Genomic DNA, 7,668 nt, shown 5'->3' with positions numbered 1-7,668 from the left:
ATCAGTCAACCACCCTTCCCTCTTTTACTTTCTCCCTCCCTCTTGCGCTACTCCTGTTTGCAGGGGGGTTAGAAGAGGAAGCTGCAAAAATTACACACAGCTCACCACAAGAGCCAAAAACTAGGAACTCTCTTTGAAAACCTTTTGCTCCTTCTCATTCTCTCTTTCCTTCTCTCCACTTCCTGTGTCTTTTTAATTTAAAACCGTTTTACTGGCATGTCAATTATTATTTGGTAAAGAACATGTTTACCTGAAACGATACAAAAAAACTGACTATGTCAAATTCTTATCTTTTGATTAGGAATCACGTTTGTTATGTTGCAGTACTGATTAATACTAGTTTGGTGTTTTCAAACCCTGCAGTACGATGCCTGTTTTGCCTTCAGTTGTTCGCTAAACTGATATTTGCTCAGTCTTTCATTTAGATTATTTACAATCTAAATGAAACTAGCAGAAACAAGCCTATTACTATGGCTCTGCTGTAAACATGCATAATCAAAAGAAGAAGAGAACATTTTGGACATTTTCTCTTCCAGGTGTACTGGAGGGTGTCCCACCTGTGGACTTCATTGTCCTTTTGCACCTGTATTGTTGAGGTATTGACATGGAGTTGGAGCTTCAAGGTGGTTGCTACCTGCCATGGTGGTAATCCCTGAACCAGATGGAGGACACGGGAGATGAAGGGATCCATCGCTCTAAGGAGTTCTGTCGGGCTTGTTTAGCCTGTGGGACTCCTGAGACAGCTGAAAGGTAGCGGCAGCCCAAGAGAAGTGTGGCTCCGGAAGTAGTTGAAGCAAAAACATGGGTGTGGGAAGAATTCAGTGAGGTCACAGAACAAGATTTTTGGTCCACCTTGAAGCAAAAGCGATGCTCTGCTCACTCTGTATAGTGCCTCAAGACTTATACTGTAAGGTTAATCTCTTACAATAATACAGAGAGAACAGAGAAAACCTTCACAATCAGATGACCCCATACGAACAAGCACTTTGGCAAGAGTGGGAAGGAAAAACTCCCTTTCAACAGAAGAAACCCTCTGGCAGAACCAGGCTTAGGCAGAGGCAGCCATCTTGAGTGAAGGAAGAAAGAATCTGGGTAATGATTCGCCTATCACCAGTGGTGAGGTCACTTAGGTAATTGAAGAGCTCCTTGGTGGCAGAGCCCTTGAGGTGGATGAATCAGCCTGTCTGTGAAGGTCTACAACCAGGCACTGGAGAGGAAAACCCATCCATTGGTTGAACCTAAGATTCAGGAGGAACAATGCCGGTTTCATTCTTTCGGAAGATTGGATCAGCTCTATATAGGGTTTGTGGGAGTTTCCCCAATCAGTCTACATGTGCTTTGTGGACTTGGAGAAGGCATTCCAACATTTCCCTCATGTGGTACCTGTTGGAGGTGCTCAGGAGGAATGAGATAGCTGACCCTTTGTTACAAATCCCATACAACCAGAGTGAGAGCTTAGTCCACATTGCTGGCAATCAGTTGAACTCAATCCAAGTGGGTGTCTAAATTTTCCAGGGTTGACTTTTGTCACAGATTCTGTTCGTAATTTTTAAATAAATTCTAGGGGTATCCAAATGGCTAAAGTCTTCCTCGTTGGTGATTTCAGGATCTCATCTTTGCTGGCCTGCAAGTGCTGTCAGTGGAGGAGAAAATGGATGGATGGATGCATTGACATTAATTTATTTATTTATTTATCATTTATCATTAGTTAATTTATGTTGTAATTTATGTTAGGTCAGTCTGTCTTGTCTCTGCTAGCCAGCTAACCAGGCCTCTTAGTTAGCTAGTTTAGTGTTTTCTGTTAATTTATGTTGTAAATTTATGTTGCATGTAGCACCTTGGTCCTGGAGGAACGTTGTTTCGCTTCACTGTGTACTTACTGTATATGGTTGAAGTGACAATAAAGCCAACTTGACTTGACATATTTTGAAGGCTACTCCAATACTCACTAGTGAAAACTCCTCTGGTTAATGTGGTTGTATAGATGTTTGTTGGAAATAAGTTATCCTTCTGCTACTGTGACCAACGGCCTGAGTAAACACTTTGCTAATGCGTTAAAGGTTCAGTTATAAACCTTACTAAAGACTACCTGATGTGCATTTAGTAAATTATGGTAACCATGAGAAGAAAAGGGACAATAAATACTCATCCGAGAGGTGAAACATCTTCAAGCAACTTAAAGAACTCCAGATGCTTTTCTTTGTAAGCTCCTTTGACTACAATGACCTGGATGACTGAGAACCTTCACAGACATACGACAATAAATATGGTATACAAGTGATTGAGAATCTGGCACCATCACATAGTATTAATTTGGCAATCAGATCCACAACTGGCTGGACACATTTGATGAGATCAGATGAGACTAGCCAAAAAGATTATCTCAGGGCCTTTTACAACAGTACCAGTGTATGGTATCAGTAACCAATGGATGCTATGACAGTAGCTATATATGTATTTATACAGTCTCCATGCTAAGAAAAAAGCCCTTGTATGCATTGCAGCAGTGGAATAAGGAGTAAAGGTACTGCATCTTGGAGAACAATAATATAATAACACAATAATAATCTAAAATTTAATAACAATTTTGACCAAATGACAACACAAGCTAAAATAAAAGCTTTAGAAGAAGCACTCACAACTCTTAAATTATTCATAGATTTTTATTGCTCCAACCGAGTAATAATGGTAAGTGGTCATAATGTATATTGCCTCCACTGTTTGAATACTCCATATCTATCTTTCTGCCTGCAGACACTCCACTCCAGGGACGCTACTGAGGCAAGCTCCACCCTCAGGTTTTTTTTACTACGAGGACAGGAAATCTCACCAAAAGAAATGCATAGGCTTATACCTTAAGTGTCAAGGCACATACACACTGCTGTGTTGTTTAAGTTTGTCATATTTTGGTAAAACATGCATAAGCCCGCCATGTCCATTCCTATTATGGCAAGCAGGGACAAATCTGTGTGTGTTATTTCCTGTCCTCACAGCAGTGCCTGTTCCGGAAGTGTCCCCACAGCGCAGCCAGACCTCTCTCACCAAACCTGCCTCTCCATCCATTTCCATTTCCCCATCTACACAATTATGTTTCGTTCATATTACTGCTATTCTCTGATGTGTCACAAATGCCCCCTCTGCCTTATCTCCTGCTGCACTGTGAAAGATTCGGTCCACACTACAGCACATATGATCCACTTAATCATAGCTTGAATGGGTGAATACACCACAGGGCACCATGCTCACTTTCAACACATCCTTTTTTTGTTCCTTCCCAATACTCTACTGTGACAGTGATCAAGCACTACTGACTCAAACAAGCTGAAAACATCATTCTCAAAGGATAAGAGGAAAGGAAGTTGGCCCGTCACACATCCGACTTGAAGGCTTCTAGTTTGCTTCCTGTGATCAATACTCCCAAAGAGTGAGAGACTCATACTTGACTTCCTAATTCACAGATTTGGGTCTTTTTTTTCTATTGCATTAAGACAGCCAGTGTACAGTATGAACGTCTCAATCTCATATATAATTTTCCAGTGTTTTAGACTCTGGACCCTTAACATGTCGCACATTCCACTCCGCTGCTGTTGTGTGGACGTTTAATGACCCAGCAGCTTTAAAGCTCAGTGTGCGGCCACATCACTCAGCATACCAGTGACTCGGATCTGCACACCAGCTCATACCCATCTGAGTGATGCTGAGCTGAGTCAGTGTGAAATCTTCAGAAAACAAGACAAAAAATATTTACTTCAGCCTCAGACTATTGCTTTGGTTTTGTTTGATTCAGTGCGGCCTCGTTCTCTGTAGACATCAGTGAGACATACATCAGACTGACTCGTGTCTTATTAAATGATTTCCAACTACTGTCGTTTTTGCTTCTTGCTATGGAGAACAGTCAATTGTTGCTTTAATTGCATAAATCAAAGAACATGGATTCAAGAGTTTTGTTTTGGTTCTCAGTTTTCCCACTGAGGCACAGATACTGGTTTTTATGTGTTAAACATTTTACATGTGAGACCGATCTTCTATGAGGTGATATAGCAAGTGTATTGGGTAACAAGACGTAGCAGAGTAGTGATCTCGTGCAAACTCAATGATACCACAATATCCAGAGGGAGAACTCAGAACCTTGTTCCCCCCTGTGGCCTCTTTCTGGAGAATAAAAAAAGAGCCCACATTTTATTGCACATATTTTTTCATATAAAGACAGGCCGAAGAGAAAGACGGGATTAGATCTTTTTGGCAGGAGATGGGACCGAATGAACAGCAATGAACCAGGCTGCAATCTAAGAGGGTCACGCCAAAGAGAAATACATCAATATGATTATTTATGGAGATGGCTTAAACAATCGTGCTGCTTCAGGTCTGTTGAATGTCGACAAATACTCCATGTATCATCTGACCGGTTCCAGTGTTCAATGACAGCATGAAAGTAAATATTTAATATGTAACATTTAACAGAGTCTGCTTTCAGTTAAGCAACTGGATATGAGTCGAAGTGAAAAGTGACTGTTGCTGTGCGTTGAGAGGAGTTTGAACGCGGTCCAGTGTTCTTTCATAAAATAAATAACTGCTTATAAACCTACATCCAACCTTACATCCATTTCTATAACGCTAATATTATCACACTTAATTTTATCTGTGAAATCAGATACAATTGGAAGACTTAAAGAAATGGTTTGCTCCAAAATCAGATTTGCATACTTTTCCCTCTGGAGTGTCACGCTTTTCGTAAATCTAGATTGTTTGGATGTATCGGAAAGAATGGCTGAAAAGATGTCTTCCTACTTTTAAATATAACCAGTGAAATCAGAAGAAACAACATTGCCTCTTATAGAATGATAAAATAGTAGGTGCTGTGAAACTAAAAGACTATTTGAATCAAATGCCAACGCAAGCTAAATTTGGAACTCTTTAGCCAAAAGCTAGCTTAAGTCTTTTAAATTATTCATAGATTTTAAATGCTCTTAACGAGCAATAATTATAAGTGGTCATAATGCAGAATGCATCCACTGTTTGGATACTCCATATCTATCTTTCTCCCTGCAGACATCAATTCTGCTGATGCAAACTCCAATCTCAGGTTTGCTCCACTAGGAGGATAGGAAACACTATCAAAATAAAACACAAGAAATAATACTTTCACTGTCAAACTTTTAAGTTCATTAATGAGCTTAGGAGCAGTGTTGTTTTTTCTGCATGTTTTTTTACGTTTATTAAACAAAGCAATGCGAAGTTGATCAGATTATTTTATTAATTTAATAGTGTCCCATTAATGTTTAAATGGTCGTAATGGACCACCACTTCTGAGTCAAACAGGAACAAGTCTGTCAAATGGCATAAAGATGTCTTCAATTTTGCATATATAATGGCGGGTACTTCCCTTTATGATGCTCAAAAGGCCAAAACGAAATATTTAAAAGAAATAGCAGTACAGTGAATTTCAATTAAATCATAAAAGTCATGTAGCCTTGTCCCTCATCCGATCACAGTACATACACAGCACAAGTGCATATCTCCTTTGATCAGTCACCGTACAGCAATATTTTTTAGATATTGTTCATACTGAAATGTCACACATTCTCACATTTTCTGTTTTATCAAACAAAGTTTTGGTGTGGAAAGAAATTTCCCAGAGTCTGGAATTCATGGGATCCTATAGTCGAGTGCTCTCCCAAGGGAGCCCTGGTTGCTTAGTTCAGTGTCTCCTGTCAGGCCGAGGTATTTCCCACTGCTCCCCAAAGGACCTGAATCAATCCGCCTGCTGGATTTGAAGGTCACATTCAGCGTCCCCTCCTCCCTGATCTGGGTCTAGCTGCTGGGTTTTTTCCTAATCTGCCCCACTCATCACCATGTCCTGTCCCCCGGGTGAAAGTGACAGAAATGTCAAGCGACCATTTTTTAAATGTATTTATTTTTGGTTAAATTACATTCACAAGGAAAAAAAATGTAAATTAATTTTAGATTATTTCACCGAATCCCAACTTGCTGAAAACTTATGGCCATTCACTTCCATTTTGTTATTCTAGTGGAGCAGTGGGGAGTTATCTGCCCCATGGTACAGCTTTGCGCTGTGGGCCCCATCACTCCACACAGCAATCTAAACCTTCCATCTGGGCAGGATGGAAGGACCAGAGAGCAAGAGCAGAACTGCACCAGATTCCCTTTAAATATATATTCTTCTAAAATAATTTTTACTGCAAAAACACCATCCTCTACACCAGCTGTCACTCAGAGATGTCCACAGATTTGTTTGTTAAATGTGACACATTTTAAAAAGCACCTAAAGCAGGTATTTAAAGCAAGTTAAACAGTGATGACGATGGTAGCATAGCTTTGCTGTCTCCCGTCGTGCTGTTTCTGGGAGAACAAGGCAACCAGGCAACAGCAAGCCCAGGGGAACTGCTCTGAAGAGAAAACAAAGTTTAGCTCAGCTAATTTAAACTGGAAGTAATGTGAACTCAAATGAACCACATCTGACAAGCCAAAGAGTGAGAAAGGTCTTTCTGCTCAGCGCTCATTTAACATATGCTGTGCGGCTAAAATTTAAAAAACTCCTTATGTATTCATTCATTTGTGGTTCAAATCCCTCGTTGTAAAGGTGCTTGAAGATGACATAATCACAAACTGTTAGGTCCAGCAAAAACACAGCTCCACATTCAGAGCCGGAGACTGAATAGAAAGCCAAATGCCATAGAGAGTGATTCACCCGTGGACCCTTTGATTGTGTACACAATGATATGCCTTCATTTCCATGGAGACTAAACAAATAGAGCGGTCGGTGTTCCTCTTTCTCGATACGAGAGAGTTTTTACCTCTGCTCACTTGCCTATCAAAGCAAATAGGCTATTCCAAAGAGGAAATTCTTACACTTGCCAAAACCCCCAAAAAACAATCTATTATTGACAATAAAACTCAACCATACTGCAATTTAAAAAAAAAAGAAAAAAAAAAGAAAGAAAGACAAAAAGTTTTCTGTAACTGATCATGGCTTATGGAGATAAAAAAAAAGGTGTTGACAAATGAGCAATTTCTCCCTTTAACTCTAAATCTTAACACATACAGGTAAAGAGTTGTGAGAATGCGGTGCTCAGTCTGTGTTCAAACCTGCCAAATAGTCTACACAGACAATTTAACAGCGCTCGTAAAAACAGGAACATTAGGCAAAGCATGTCCAGATCCACGTATGTCTCTCATTGAACTTCCTTGTCCATCCTTTGCTTGCGAACCACTTCTCTCCTAATCAAAAACATCCCGACTTGGCTCTCCTGCAGCTCTGCCTTTTATACATTTCTTAATGTACATTGCATTTCGATTCACCTGTGACACACGCAGTCTGTTATGAGAACGATGCCTGATGCACAGCCCAGAGAGCATTTTTGTAGCAAGCTGTCTCTTGTAAAACACGCAATTACTTCGAGAAACGGGCAGATGAATAGCGTGATGCGGTCTGTTTTTAACCACTGCCGCTTCCTGCCCATTGATGACCTGTGCAAAAATCTTTACAGAATCGGTTTGTGAATCTTGGCAAGGATGTGACAATGGCAATGAATGAGCTAATGCACATATTAAATAATAATAAAAATTATTTCTTTCATCAAGTTTACTGTCACCTTTAACTGGTCTGTTTCCATTCACTGTCTCTGGTTAGACAAGCCTTCAGTGGCT

This window comes from Maylandia zebra, linkage group LG22 (genome assembly GCF_041146795.1).
Source record: "Maylandia zebra isolate NMK-2024a linkage group LG22, Mzebra_GT3a, whole genome shotgun sequence".
Lineage (NCBI taxonomy): Eukaryota > Metazoa > Chordata > Actinopteri > Cichliformes > Cichlidae > Maylandia > Maylandia zebra.
The sequence above is the reverse complement of the archived record's forward strand: the minus strand, read 5'-3'. Positions refer to the sequence as shown.